The sequence below is a fragment of the Triticum urartu genome, chromosome 7A (genome assembly GCF_056163025.1).
Source record: "Triticum urartu cultivar PI428250 chromosome 7A, HENAU_Tu73, whole genome shotgun sequence".
Taxonomy (NCBI): domain Eukaryota; kingdom Viridiplantae; phylum Streptophyta; class Magnoliopsida; order Poales; family Poaceae; genus Triticum; species Triticum urartu.
Genome location: NC_141879.1, coordinates 16,601,924 through 16,617,506, shown reverse-complemented (window position 1 = coordinate 16,617,506; position 15,583 = coordinate 16,601,924). Strand labels below are relative to the sequence as shown.

General features: G+C 44.9%; 1 pseudogene; it reads right to left on the bottom strand.

Annotated features, from left to right (window-relative positions):
* Positions 1–14,134: 14,134 nt before the first annotated feature.
* LOC147956999 (uncharacterized) lies at positions 14,135–15,179 on the bottom strand (annotated as a pseudogene).
* Positions 15,180–15,583: the final 404 nt, after the last annotated feature.

Genomic DNA, 15,583 nt, shown 5'->3' with positions numbered 1-15,583 from the left:
TTTCCCACTTGACATGGACTTTGCCAAGTGTAGTTCTCGGCTAAGAGTACTCGAACCCTTCAGGCAAAGCCCACTCTGTCGAGGGCCGCCCTTCAGGGACTCGGCAAACCATTTGTCGAGCCCGAGATGGGCCAACATGGGCTAGTATTATGTGGGGTACATGTTTATAGTCAGCATTGAACCATGGACAGATGGACTTCTCTGCCATCCACAGTTGCTTTTGCATATGGTTTTATCTATTTTAAAGATTGTAGCTATTACAATTAGAGTCTGTTTAGTTGGAATAAGTATTGTCAATGACTTGGCCAACACTGACAATGCATAATATAATTTTAGGTGCTCTTCTCGTTTCAGAGTGTAATGTCATGGAAGTCGCATGAGAATTCATTCTTTTCGGCTGCAAATGGTTATAGCATTTGTCTTACATACAAGTGCTACACAAAAAATGTTGAGAAAGATGAGTTTTTCATAGCAGTTATTTAGTTGGATGAAAACACACATTGAAGATGGACATATCAGAAGTGCATGCTTCACAGGTTGGTTATTTAGTTATGCCGATGCAATGATGCTCATGTGGATAATGTCCTTTCATTTTTTATGTTTGCTTACATGCTTATTGCTTTTCAGGGTCATCTTGATAGATTTCTAATAGCTTTTCATTGAAGCAAAGTTGCAGGCTGTGAAAATTTCATGTCCTCCAAGCAACCTACGACGGATGGCATGATCCTACAACACTCTGGTTATCTCTGTCTATATTAACAAGTCTAGTATATTGACCTCTTCACCTGCATGCCGTCCCAATCATAAAACCATTGTGTATAATACTGGGTATCTCTCTGCCTGCATCAACTCTTTTATTAGCCAACTTGAATGGAAAAAGGGAATGTTTGAATTGAACCCCGCCGTGATCGAAAGATCATAGCAAATTACAGAGAGGAATGAAGTTCTCAAATGCAGGGCAAATCGAGAAAGTAGAATCTGCCTTAATCATTTATTTTTTTTCCTTGTGTTATTGTCAAAATATTAGCATGCTTTCTCCCCTCTCCTTGTAATTAATTCTAAAGGGCTCGCTAAGATCTACTTTATTATGTACACACTCTTGCACTGGATGAAAAAATTCTACTTTGTGTTCTACTCCTTCCTGTAAAGAGGTTATCAAGGGTCTCAATTGCCATTCATGGCGGCCCGCATGTTTACATTGACTCTGTCATGAGATACAAGCTAACCATAGGGAAAGATTACATGAGGTTGTTTGAGGATAGAAAGATAAGAGGAAAATATGCTAACCACCCTAACAACCTGTTCGTGGTCACCAAAATACTACCACCCTTTCTCCCCTCTCCTTGTAATTAATTCAAAATAGTCGCTAAGATCTACTTTATGTTGTACTCCCTCCATCCAGAAATACTTATCGGAGAAATAGATGTATCTAAACGTATTTTAATTCTACATACATCCATTTTTACGATAAGTATTTCCGGACGGAGGGAGTACACACTCTGGCACAGGATGACAATTCTACTTTCTGTTCCATAATATAAGACGGCGGGAGTAGCTTGTAATTCATCTGTTATTTTGTAACTTGACAGTTCTTTTCTCTACAAGGGAACGACAGGAGATTCTGCTAGAAGGAGGTACTTGTGCGAACTAGTGGAATGTCTTGCCTTGCTCAGGCCGACGGGTTCGTGTTAAATAGATGGAGCGCACCTCCCATAACAGCGCATACATGCGGTTAAGATTACAAGCTTGAAGATCAACAAAGAAGATAGAGGTAAGAGGTTACATGAGATAAACATGATACCCTAACAACCTAACTATCTCCTAGTAGATGAGCCTGTCATGTAGCATGACATGTTGACATGTTTAACACCCTCCCTTAATCACAACTGCATTAAGTTGACATTATACTTCAAGTTCTCAAAGCTCTTGACAGGCAATGCCTTTGTGAACCCATCTGCAATTTGGTCACGGGAATGCACAAAACGAATGTCAAGATGCTTTTGAGAAACTCTTTCTCTCACAAAGTGGAAGTCTATATCAATGTGTTTGGTCCTGGCATGAAACACTGGATTAGCTCAAAGATAAGTAGCACCAAGGTTATCACACCACAGACATGGAGCTTGTTTACTCTTTATACCAAGTTCCTTTAGCATGGACTGAACCCATATAATTTCAGCTGTGGCATTTGCCAAAGCCTTATATTTTGCCTCTGTACTGGACCTGGAGACTGTAGCTTGTTTGCGAGCACACCATGATATCAAGTTGGGTCCAAAGAAAATAGCGAAACCACCAGTGGAGCGTCTATCATCAAGATAACCTGCCCAATCAGAATCAGAGAAAGCACTGACAAGTGTAGAAGATGATTTGCTGGAATTTAGACCCGTGCTTAATGTGTTTTTGACATATTGAACTATCCGTTTGGCAGCAGTTAGATGAACAGTTGTAGGTGCATGAAGGAACTGGCATACTTTATTGACAGCAAAATAAATATCAGTCCTGGTAAGAGTGAGATATTGAAGAGCTCCTACCAAGCTCTTGTATTTTTTGTTGTCCTCTTGAGTCAAGAGGGTTCCTTCTGTGAGAGATAATTTTTCTGAGCTGGATAGTGGAGTAGGTGTAGGTTTACAACCTTGCATGCCAGCTTTTCTTACCAAGTCAATTGCATACTTTTATTGAGAGAGATGAAGTCCATCTTTGTGCCTCTTTACTTCAATCCCAAGAAAATAATGCAAGTCTCCAACATGCTTCAAGGCAAAATCTGCACTCAAATCTTTCAAAAGTCTTGTGATGGCTTCATCAGATGAGCTTGTCACAATAATATCATCAACGTATATTAGGACAAATATGCATGTATTGGACTTGTTGTAGATGAACAAAGAGGTATCAGACTTCGAAGGAACAAAACCGAGTGTTTGCATTTTGTGACAGAGACGAGAGTACCATGCTCTTGGCACCTGTTTCAAGCCGTAGAGTGCTTTGTCCAATTTGCAGACATAAGAGGGTACACTTTTGCTTACAAACCCAAGAGGTTGTTTCATATATACCTCCTCTTCCAGAACACCATGAAGAAACACGGTCTGTACATCAAGTTGTCTGAGACTCCATCCCCTGGAAACAATAATAGACAAACAAAGACGGATGGTGGCAGCTTTAACAACCGGACTGAACGTGTCCTCATAATCTATGCCATACCGTGGTTTAAAACCCTTTGCAACGAGCCTAGCTTTGTCGCGATCAATAGTTCCATCAGATTCCTTTTGATTCTAAATACCCACTTGCAATCAATTAAATTTTTACCTTGTTGTGGGGGAACTAAATGCCAAGTTTTATTTTTCTTAAGTGCCATGTATTCTTCGTTCATGGCATTCTTCCACTTTTCATCACCAAGTGCTTCCTCAAGTCTATGTGGTTCACCTGGTTCACCTGTAGAACAAACCATATCATATTTGGTTATGTGTTTATAATTAATAGGATGTATTACCCCATTTTATAGTCGTGTATGTCGTGACAGTGCGGCAGCCGGATCACTAGCCATAGAGAATACCGGACCAGGAACCCTTGCAGCAGAATCTGCTCCCACCGGAACTTCTATGGCAGTTTGGTGGCGAGCAGCGCCTCCAGTTGGCGCAGAGGATCCCAGTGAAGGAAATATGCCCTAGAGGCAATAATAAAGTTATTATTTATTTCCTTATAATCATGATAAATGTTTATTATTCATGCTAGAATTGTATTAACCGGAAACATAATACATGTGTGAATACATAGACAAACAAAGTGTCACTAGTATGCCTCTACTTGACTAGCTCGTTAATCAAAGATGGTTATGTTTCCTGACCATGAACAATGAGTTGTTATTTGATTAACGAGGTCACATCATTAGTTGAATGATCTGATTGACATGACCCATTCCATTAGCTTAGCACCCGATCGTTTAGTATGTTGCTATTGCTTTCTTCATGACTTATACATGTTCCTATGACTATGAGATTATGCAACTCCCGTTTGCCGGAGGAACACTTTGGGTGCTACCAAACGTCACAACGTAACTGGGTGATTATAAAGGAGCATTACAGGTGTCTCCAAAAGGTAGATGTTGGGTTGGCGTATTTCGAGATTAGGATTTGTCACTCCGATTGTCGGAGAGGTATCTCTGGGCCCTCTCGGTAATACACATCACATAAGCCTTGCAAGCATTACAACTAATATGTTAGTTGTGAGATAATGTATTACGGAACGAGTAAAGAGACTTGCCGATAACGAGATTGAACTAGGTATTGGATACCGACGATCGAATCTCCGGCAAGTAACATACCGATGACAAAGGGAACAATGTATGTTGTTATGCAGTCTGACCGATAAAGATCTTCGTAGAATATGTAGGAGCCAATATGGGCATCCAGGTCCCGCTATTGGTTATTGACCGGAGACGTGTCTTGGTCATGTCTACATTGTTCTCGAACCCGTAGGGTCCGCACGCTTAAGGTTGTACCGAAGGTTGTTCAGAGTCCCGGATGTGATCACGGACATGATGAGGAGTCTCGAAATGGTCGAGACGTAAAGATTGATATATTGGAAGCCTATATTTGGATATCGGAACTGTTCCGGGTGAAATCGGGATTTTTCCGGGTTACCGGGAGGTTACCGGAACCCCCCGGGAGCCATATGGGCCTTCATGGGCCTTAGTGGAAAGGAGAAAGGGGCAGCCCAAGGTGGCTGAGCACCTTCCCCCTCCCCTAGTCCTATTAGGACTAGGAGAAGGTGGCCGGCCCCCCTCTCTCCCTTTCCCCCTTTGGGAATCCTAGTTGAAATAGGATTGGGGGGGGGGGGGGAGTCCTACTCCCGGAAGGAGTAGGACTCCTCCTGCGCCCTCCTCCTTGGCCGGCGCCCCCCTCCCCCTTGGCTCCTTTATATACTGAGGCAGAGGCACCCCAGAAACACACATGTTGATCCACGTGATCTATTCCTTAGCCGTGTGCGGTGCCCCCTGCCACCATATTCCTCGATAATACTGTAGCGGAGTTTAGGCGAAGCCCTGCTGCTGTAGTTCATCAAGATCGTCACCACGCCGTCGTGCTGACGGAACTCTTCCCCGACACTTTGCTGGATCGGAGTCCGGGGATCGTCATCGAGCTGAACGTGTGCTCGAACTCGGAGGTGTGCTGGATCGTGAAGACGTACGACTACTTCCTCTACGTTGTGTCAGCGCTTCCGCAGTCGGTCTGCGTTGCGTACGTAGACAACACTCTCCCCTCGTTGCTATGCATCACATGATCTTGCGTGTGCGTAGGAAATTTTTTGAAATTACTACGAAACCCAACAGTGGCATCCGAGCCTAGGTTATTTATGTTGATGTTATATGCACGAGTAGAACACAAGTGAGTTGTGGGCGATATAAGTCATACTGCCTACCAGCATGTCATACTTTGGTTCGGCGGCATTGTTGGACGAGACGACCCGGACCAACCTTACGCGTACGCTTACGCGAGACCGGTTCCCTCGACGTGCTTTGCACATAGATGGCTTGCGGGCGACTGTCTCTCCAACTTTAGTTGAACAGAGTGTGGCTACGCCCGGTCCTTGCGAAGGTTAAAACGGAGTCTATTTGACAAACTATCGTTGTGGTTTTGATGCGTAGGTGAGATTGGTTCTTACTTTAGCCCGTAGCAGCCACGTAAAACTTGCAACAACAAAGTAGAGGACGTCTAACTTGTTTTTGCAGGGCATGTTGTGATGTGATATGGTCAAGGCATGATGCTAAATTTTATTGTATGAGATGATCATGTTTTGTAACCGAGTTATCGGCAACTGGCAGGAGCCATATGGTTGTCGCTTTATTGTATGCAATGCAATCGCGATGTAATGCTTTACTTTATTACTAAACGGTAGTGATAGTCGTGGAAGCATAAGATTGGCGAGACGACAACGATGCTACGATGGAGATCAAGGTGTCGCGCCGGTGACGATGGTGATCATGACGGTGCTTCGGAGATGGAGATCACAAGCACAAGAAGATGATGGCCATATCATATCACTTAAATTGATTGCATGTGATGTTTATCTTTTATGCATCTTATCTTGCTTTGATTGACGGTAGCATTATAAGATGATCTCTCACTAAATTATCAAGAAGTGTTCTCCCTGAGTATGCACCGTTGCCAAAGTTCGTCGTGCCCAGACACCACGTGATGATCGGGTGTGATCAGCTCTACGTCCATCTACAACGGGTGCAAGCCAGTTTTGCACACGCAGAATACTCAGGTTAAACTTGACGAGCCTAGCATATGCAGATATGGCCTCGGAACACGGAGACCGAAAGGTCGAGCGTGAATCATATAGTAGATATGATCAACATAATGATGTTCACCATTGAAAACTACTCCATCTCACGTGATGATCGGTTATGGTTTAGTTGATTTGGATCACGTAATCACTTAGAAGATTAGAGGGATGTCTATCTAAGTGGGAGTTCTGAAGTAATATGATTAATTGAACTTAAATTTATCATGAACTTAGTCCCTGATAGTATCTTGCTTTTTGATTGTAGATAGATGGCTCGTGCTGTTGTTCCGTTGAATTTTAATGCGTTCCTTGAGAAAGCAAAGTTGAAAGATGATGGTAGCAATTACACGGACTGGGTCCGTAACTTGAGGATTATCCTCATTGCTGCTCAGAAGAATTACGTCCTGGAAGCACCGCTGGGTGCCAGGCCTGCTGCTGGAGCAACACCAGATGTTATGAACGTCTGGCAGAGCAAAGTTGATGACTACTCGATAGTTCAGTGTGCCATGCTTTACGGCTTAGAATCGGGACTTCAACGACGTTTTGAACGTCATGGAGCATATGAGATGTTCCAGGAGTTGAAGTTAATATTTCAAGCAAATGCCCGAATTGAGAGATTTGAAGTCTCCAATAAGTTCTATAGCTGCAAGATGGAGGAGAACAGTTCAGTCAGTGAGCATATACTCAAAATGTATGGGTATAATAATCACTTGATTCAATTGGGAGTTAATCTTCCAGATGATTGCGTCATTGACAGAATTCTCCAATCACTGCCACCAAGCTACAAGAGCTTCGTGATGAACTATAATATGCAAGGGATGAACAAGACTATTCCTGAGCTCTTCGCAATGCTGAAAGCTGCGGAGGTAGAAATCAAGAAGGAGCATCAAGTGTTGATGGTTAACAAGACCACTAGTTTCAAGAAAAAGGGCAAAGGGAAGAAGAAGGGGAACTTCAAGAAGAACGGCAAGCAAGTTGCGGCTCAGGAGAAGAAACCCAAGTCTGGACCTAAGCCTGAAACTGAGTGCTTCTACTGCAAGCAGACTGGTCACTGGAAGCGGAACTGCCCCAAGTATTTGGCGGATAAGAAGGATGGCAAGGTGAACAAAGGTATATGTGATATACATGTTATTGATGTGTACCTTACTAGAGCTCGCAGTAGCACCTGGGTATTTGATACTGGTTCTGTTGCTAATATTTGCAACTCGAAACAGGGACTACGGAGTAAGCGGGCACTGGCAAAGGACGAGGTGATGATGCGCGTGGGAAACGGTTCCAAAGTCGATGTGATCACGGTCGGCACGCTACCTCTACATCTACCTTCGGGATTAATATTAGACCTAAATAATTGTTATTTGGTGCCAGCTTTGAGCATGAACATTATATCTGGATCTTGTTTAATGCGAGACGGTTATTCATTTAAATCAGAGAATAATGGTTGTTCTATTTATATGAGTAATATCTTTTATGGTCATGCACCCTTGAAGAGTGGTCTATTTTTATTGAATCTCGATAGTAGTAATACACATATTCATAATGTTGAAGCCAAAAGATGCAGAGTTGATAATGAAAGTGCAACTTATTTGTGGCACTGTCGTTTAGTTCATATCGGTGTAAAGCGCATGAAGAAACTCCATACTGATGGACTTTTGGAACCACTTGATTATGAATCACTTGGTACTTGCGAACCGTGCCTCATGGGCAAGATGACTAAAACACCGTTATCCGGTACTATGGAGAGAGCAACAGATTTGTTGGAAATCATACATACCGATGTATGTGGTCCGATGAATATTGAGGCTCGTGGCGGATATCGTTATTTTCTCACCTTCACAGATGATTTAAGCAGATATGGATATATCTACTTAATGAAACATAAATCTGAAACATTTGAAAAGTTCAAAGAATTTCAGAGTGAAGTTGAAAATCATCGTAATAAGAAAATAAAGTTTCTACGATCTGATCGTGGAGGAGAATATTTGAGTTACGAGTTTGGTGTACATTTGAAAAACTGTGGAATAGTTTCGCAACTCACGCCACCCGGAACACCACAGCGTAATGGTGTGTCCGAACGTCGTAATCATACTTTACTAGATATGGTGCGATCTATGATGTCTCTTACTGATTTACCGCTATCGTTTTGGGGTTATGCTCTAGAGACAGCTGCATTCACATTAAATAGGGCACCATCAAAATCCGTTGAGATGACGCCTTATGAACTGTGGTTTGGCAAGAAACCAAAGTTGTCATTTCTTAAAGTTTGGGGCTGCGATGCTTATGTGGAAAAGCTTCAACCTGATAAGCTCGTACCCAAATCGGAGAAATGTGTCTTCATAGGATACCCAAAGGAAACTGTTGGGTACACCTTCTATCACAGATCCGAAGGCAAGAAATTCGTTGCTAAGAATGGATCATTTCTAGAGAAGGAGTTTCTCTCGAAAGAAGTGAGTGGGAGGAAAGTAGAACTTGATGAGGTAACTGTACCTGCTCCCTTACTGGAAAGTAGTTCACCACAGAAAACTGTTTCAGTGACACCTACACCAGTTAGTGAGGAAGCCAATGATAATGATCATGAAACCTCAGATCAAGATACTACTGAACCTCGTAGATCAACCAGAGTAAGATCCGCACCAGAGTGGTACGGTAATCCTGTTCTGGAAGTCATGCTACTAGATCATGATGAACCTACGAACTATGAAGAAGCGATGGTGAGCCCAGATTCCGCAAAGTGGCTTGAAGCCATGAAATCTGAGATGGGATCCATGTATGAGAACAAAGTATGGACTTTGGTTGACTTGCCCGATGATCGGCAAGCAATTGAGAATAAATGGATCTTTAAGAAGAAGACTGACGCTGATGGTAATGTTACTGTCTACAAAGCTCGACTTGTCGCAAAAGGTTTTCGGCAAGTTCAAGGGATTGACTACGATGAGACCTTCTCACCCGTAGCGATGCTTAAGTCCGTCCGAATCATGTTAGCGATTGCCGCATTTTATGGTTATGAAATTTGGTAGATGGATGTCAAAACTGCATTCCTGAATGGATTTCTGGAAGAAGAGTTGTATATTATGCAACCGGAAGGTTTTGTCGATCCAAAGGGAGCTAACAAAGTGTGCAAGCTCCAGCGATCCATTTATGGACTGGTGCAAGCCTCTCGGAGTTGGAATAAACGTTTTGATAGTTTGATCAAAGCATTTGGTTTTATACAGACTTTCGGAGAAGCCTGTATTTACAAGAAAGTGAGTGGGAGCTCTGTAGAATTTCTGATATTATATGTGGATGACATATTGCTGATTGGAAATGATATAGAATTTTTGGATAGCATAAAGGGATACTTGAATAAAAGTTTTTGAATGAAAGACCTCGGTGAAGCTGCTTACATATTAGGCATTAAGATCTATAGAGATAGATCAAGACGCTTAATTGGACTTTCACAAAGCACATACCTTGACAAAATTTTGAAGAAGTTCAAAATGGATCAAGCAAAGAAAGGGTTCTTGCCTGTGTTACAAGGTGTGAAGTTGAGTAAAACTCAATGCCCGACCACTGCAGAAGATAGAGAGAATATGAAAGATGTTCCCTATGCATCAGCAATAGGATCTATCATGTATGCAATGCTGTGTACCAGACCTGATGTGTGCCTTGCTATAAGTTTAGCAGGGAGGTACCAAAGCAATCCAGGAGTGGATCACTGGACAGCGGTCAAGAACATCCTGAAATACCTGAAAAGGACTAAGGATATGTTTCTCGTATATGGAGGTGACAAAGAGCTCACCGTAAAAGGTTACGTTGATGCAAGCTTTGACACTGATCCGGACGATTCTAAATCGCAAACCGGATACGTATTTACATTAAACGGTGGAGCTGTCAGTTGGTGCAGTTCTAAACAAAGCGTCGTAGCGGGATCTACATGTGAAGCGGAGTACATAGCTGCTTCGGAAGCAGCGAACGAAGGAGTCTGGATGAAGGAGTTCATATCCGATCTAGGTGTCATACCTAATGCATCGGGTCCAATGAAAATCTTTTGTGACAATACTGGTGCAATTGCCTTGGCAAAGGAATCCAGATTTCACAAAAGGACCAAACACATCAAGAGACGCTTCAACTCCATCCGGGATCTAGTCCAAGTGGGAGACATAGAGATTTGCAAGATACATACGGATCTGAATGTTGCAGACCCGTTGACTAAGCCTCTTCCACGAGCAAAACATGATCAGCACCAAGGCTCCATGGGTGTTAGAATCATTACAGTGTAATCTAGATTATTGACTCTAGTGCAAGTGGGAGACTGAAGGAAATATGCCCTGGAGGCAATAATAAAGTTATTATTTGTTTCCTTATAATCATGATAAATGTTTATTATTCATGCTAGAATTGTATTAACCGGAAACATAATACATGTGTGAATACATAGACAAACAAAGTGTCACTAGTATGCCTCTACTTGACTAGCTCGTTAATCAAAGATGGTTATGTTTCCTGACCATGAACAATGAGTTGTTATTTGATTAACGAGGTCACATCATTAGTTGAATGATCTGATTGACATGACCCATTCCATTAGCTTAGCACCCGATCGTTTAGTATGTTGCTATTGCTTTCTTCATGACTTATACATGTTCCAATGACTATGAGATTATGCAACTCCCGTTTGCCGGAGGAACACTTTGGGTGCTACCAAATGTCACAACGTAACTGGGTGATTATAAAGGAGCATTACAGGTGTCTCCAAAAGGTAGATGTTGGGTTGGCGTACTTCGAGATTAGGATTTGTCACTCCGATTGTCGGAGAGGTATCTCTGGGCCCTCTCGGTAATACACATCACATAAGCCTTGCAAGCATTACAACTAATATGTTAGTTGTGAGATAATGTATTACGGAACGAGTAAAGAGACTTGCCGATAACGAGATTGAACTAGGTATTGGATACCGACGATCGAATCTCCGGCAAGTAACATACCGATGACAAAGGGAACAATGTATGTTGTTATGCGGTCTGACCGATAAAGATCTTCGTAGAATATGTAGGAGCCAATATGGGCATCCAGGTCCCGCTATTGGTTATTGAGCGGAGACGTGTCTCGGTCATGTCTACATTGTTCTCGAACCCGTAGGGTCCGCACGCTTAAGGTTACGATGACAGTTATATTATGAGTTTATGCATTTTGATGTACCGAAGGTTGTTTGGAGTCCCGGATGTGATCACGGACATGACGAGGAGTCTCGAAATGGTCGAGACGTAAAGATTGATATATTGGAAGCCTATATTTGGATATCGGAAGTGTTCCGGGTGAAATCGGGATTTTTCCGGGTTACCGGGAGGTTATCGGAACCCCCCGGGAGCCATATGGGCCTTCATGGGCCTTAGTGGAAAGGAGAAAGGGGCAGCCCAAGGTGGCTGCGCACCTCCCCCCTCCCCTAGTCCTATTAGGACTAGGAGAAGGTGGCCGGCCCCCCTCTCTCCCTTTCCCCCTTTGGGAATCCTAGTTGAAATTGGATTGGGGGGGGGTCCTACTCCCGGAAGGAGTAGGACTCCTCCTGCGCCCTCCTCCTTGGCCGGCGCCCCCCTCCCCCTTGGCTCCTTTATATACTGAGGCAGAGGCACCCCAGAAACACACAAGTTGATCCACGTGATCTATTCCTTAGCCGTGTGCGGGGCCCCCTGCCACCATATTCCTCGATAATTCTGTAGCGGAGTTTAGGCGAAGCCCTGCTGCTGTAGTTCATCAAGATCGTCACCACGCCATCGTGCTGACGGAACTCTTCCCCGACACTTTGCTGGATCGGAGTCCGGGGATCGTCATCGAGCTGAACGTGTGCTTGAACTCGGAGGTGCCGTAGTTTTGGTGCTTGATCGGTTGGATCATGAAGACGTACGACTACTTCCTCTACGTCGTGTCAGCGCTTCCGCAGTCGGTCTGCATTGGGTACGTAGACAACACTCTCCCCTCGTTGCTATGCATCACATGATCTTGCGTGTGCGTAGGAATTTTTTTGAAATTACTACGAAACCCAACACCCGGGGCCTCATCATTGGCTGATGATGGCATATTCGCCTCGAATCGGACACCGGTCGGGCGTGTGGACGTGCGCGTGGGCGTGCTGGAGTCCACGCTGGATCCCGCGTCAGGCCTGGGACCCGCGCCAGGTTGGCGAACCGGGTCACGCCGCTTGTACACAAGCGGTTGGCCGCGGAACCGTTCGCCGTCCCGATGAGCCGCGTGCTGACGCATGCTGGGCGAGGATTGGTGCGGAGCCGCCACCATTGGAGAGGAGACGTGTGCCGCGCGTTAGGCTGGAGATAGCGACACGGTCGGCGGGCGTTGTCTCTGGCGCATCTACCGCACCTGCCGGCGCGGACCCCGAGGAGGATCGACTGGGCTACTACTACAGAGCCGATCCCGAGGAGGATTTGCCTCCCAGATGCGGACACATGAAACATGGGTCAGCCGATGCGTTTTTTTTACTGATTTCACCATTGTTTTGGATGTTCTCTCTTGTAGCATCATTAGGAAACTCATGCACACCATTAGTAGCAGGATTAGTCAACGATTGATCATCATAATTCGGACCCCCTTGATCAATACTGGTGAGATGAGTGGGTAGGAGGAGAATCTCTTCTCGAAGGTGAGCGTCGGTGTTTGGATGTAGAGTGGCGAATGGAAATTTTGTTTTGTCAAAAACAACGTCACGAGATATATAAACGCGACCAGTGGACACATCTAAGCACTTGACACCATTGCGTTGAGGGCTATTCCCTAGAAAAACACATTGCTTGGAGAGGAGCATGACTTTGCGTTTATTGTACGGGCGAAGATTGGGCCAACAAGCACACCCAAAAACACGAAGGGATTTGTAGTCTGGTTTTGTGTGAAGAAGTGTTTCTACCGGAGTTTCATTGTTGATGACTCGACTAGGAAGCATATTGATGATATGAAAAGCGGTAAGAAAACCCTCATCCCAAAACTTGAGAGGCATGGAGGCCCCTGCCAAGAGAGCTAGCCCAACCTCAACAATGTGCCTGTGCTTACGTTCGACAGAGCCATTCTGTTGATGAGCATGAGGACACGAAACATGGTGTGATATGCGAAGTGTTTGGATGAAGGAGTTTAGTTTTTCATACTCCCCCCCAGTCCGATTGCACTGCAATAATTTTGCTAGCAAATTTTCGTTCAACCAAGGCTTGAAAGTTTCGAAAAACTTGAAATACATCGGATCTCTTTTTGAGGAGGTAAATCCATACAAATTTTCTATAGTCATCTATGAAGCTAACATAATACTCGTGTCTACCAACAGAAGTAGGGGAAGGACCCCACACATCAAAGAAACTTAATTGAAGTTGTTTGGTAGAAACACTAGTAGATATTGGATATGGTAATTGATGACTTTTGGCACATTGACTTGAATCACAAATAGTTTCGACATTGCGCTCACCAATAAATGGGAGTTTATTTTTCCTAAGTAATCTTTCGACTAAAGAAAAAGCAGCATGTCCTAATCGATTGTGCCACCGTGTTGACGAGACTTTGACAACACCATTGGCTTGTTTATTGAGTCTCCTAAGCTCCGGAATCAACGGGTAAAGCCCTCGAACACAACTACCTCGATAGAGAAGCTTCTTCGTTGCCTGGTCCTTGATCAAATAGAAGTATGGATGAAATTCGAGGAAAACATGATTATCAATGGCAATTCTTTGAACGGAGAGAAGACTTTTAGCAGCACTACGGACATGAAAGATTCTCTTAAGATGAATTGGATGATGAGGGGTACGAAAAATGGAATGACCAATGTAACTAATCTGCATACCTTCTCCACTTGCCGTGTGGATGTGATCTTTGCCACGGTACTTTTCCTTCATCGTGACCTTCCCAAGTTCATTGGTTATGTGATTAGTGGCACCACTATCAACATACCAATTTGTGTCGATGCCGTAGGATCCATCAGCTGCGGCAGCCACCTTTTCTTCATCTTGGGAGTCATCATCTTCTTCATCATAACGATACCAGCTATCCTTCGCGGTGTGCCCGGGCTTACCACAAATTTGGCAGCGGGACATCTCTGATCGGGACCGATTTGGACCGCCACCACAGCGACCGCGGGATGCGTTGGAGTGGACGTTGGAGCTGTCGCCGCCGTTGTTGCCGCCACCACCGTGTCCTCCAGATCTCCCCTTGTTGTGGGAAGAGCCACAGCCACATGATCCACCACCGCGGCCGCGCACCGCGGCGTTGACAGAGGAGCGGAAGCCGCCGCCCGAGTGGTTGAACTAGGCCATGCGCTGGTCGAAGTTGCTGAGCATGGCGTAGAGTTCGTCAAGGGAGACCGGTGTGACACGGGCGTCGAGGGCGGAGACGAGGGGCTGGTAGTCGACGTTGAGCCCGTGGATGATGTAGGAGATGAGCTCGTCGTCTTGGATGGCCTTTCCCGCAGGTGCAAGCTTATCGGCGAGGCCGTAGAGCGAGGCGAAGTAGGCGACAACCATCTGGTTGCCCTTCTGCGCGTTGATGGGCGTCGTCCTGATGTTGTTCACACGGCTCATGGACTGCGACAAAAACATACCTGCCAACGTGGTCCAGAGCGTGTGCACCGTGGTGACCGTGGTCACCGTGACGAGCACCTCCTTTGAGAGGGTGCTCAGCAAGTAGCCCAACACCTGTTGATCCTCCCGGACTCAGATTGGGTGGAGAGGGTTGGGCGAAGAGCTTTCTTTGGCATCCTTGTCCTTGGTGATATGAAGCCTGGCCGGCTCCGGCGTGATGCCGTCGACGTAGCCGAAGACACCGGCGCCACACAGATGGGGAGTGACCTGCGTGCGCCACAACACGTAGTTCGTGCGTGTTAGCTTCTCGGTGACCTGTCCATTGACGGTAGGTTTGGAGGAGCGGGAGGAGGAAGACATGGCTAGGCTTGGGTAGATGGGATCTCATTAGATGGGAAGAGATGGGGCTCTGATTACCATGTGCGAACTAGCGGAACGTCTTGCCTTGCTCAGGCCGATGGGTTAGTGTTAAATAGATGGGGCGCACCTCCCATAACAGCACATACATGCGGTTAAGATTACAAACTTGGAGATTAAGAAAGGAGATAGAGATAAAAGGTTACATGAGATAAACATGATACCCTAACAACCTAACTATCTCCTAGTAGATGCGCCTGTCATGTAGCGTGACATGTTGACGTGTTTAACACTACTTTCTCCCCTAAAGTAGAAGACGCCTCTAAGCTTGTGACACTGCCAAAATGCTTCATCCAAGATTGAACACTGTGAGTCAAGGGCCTGCTCCCTGAAGCAGAACAAGGCAG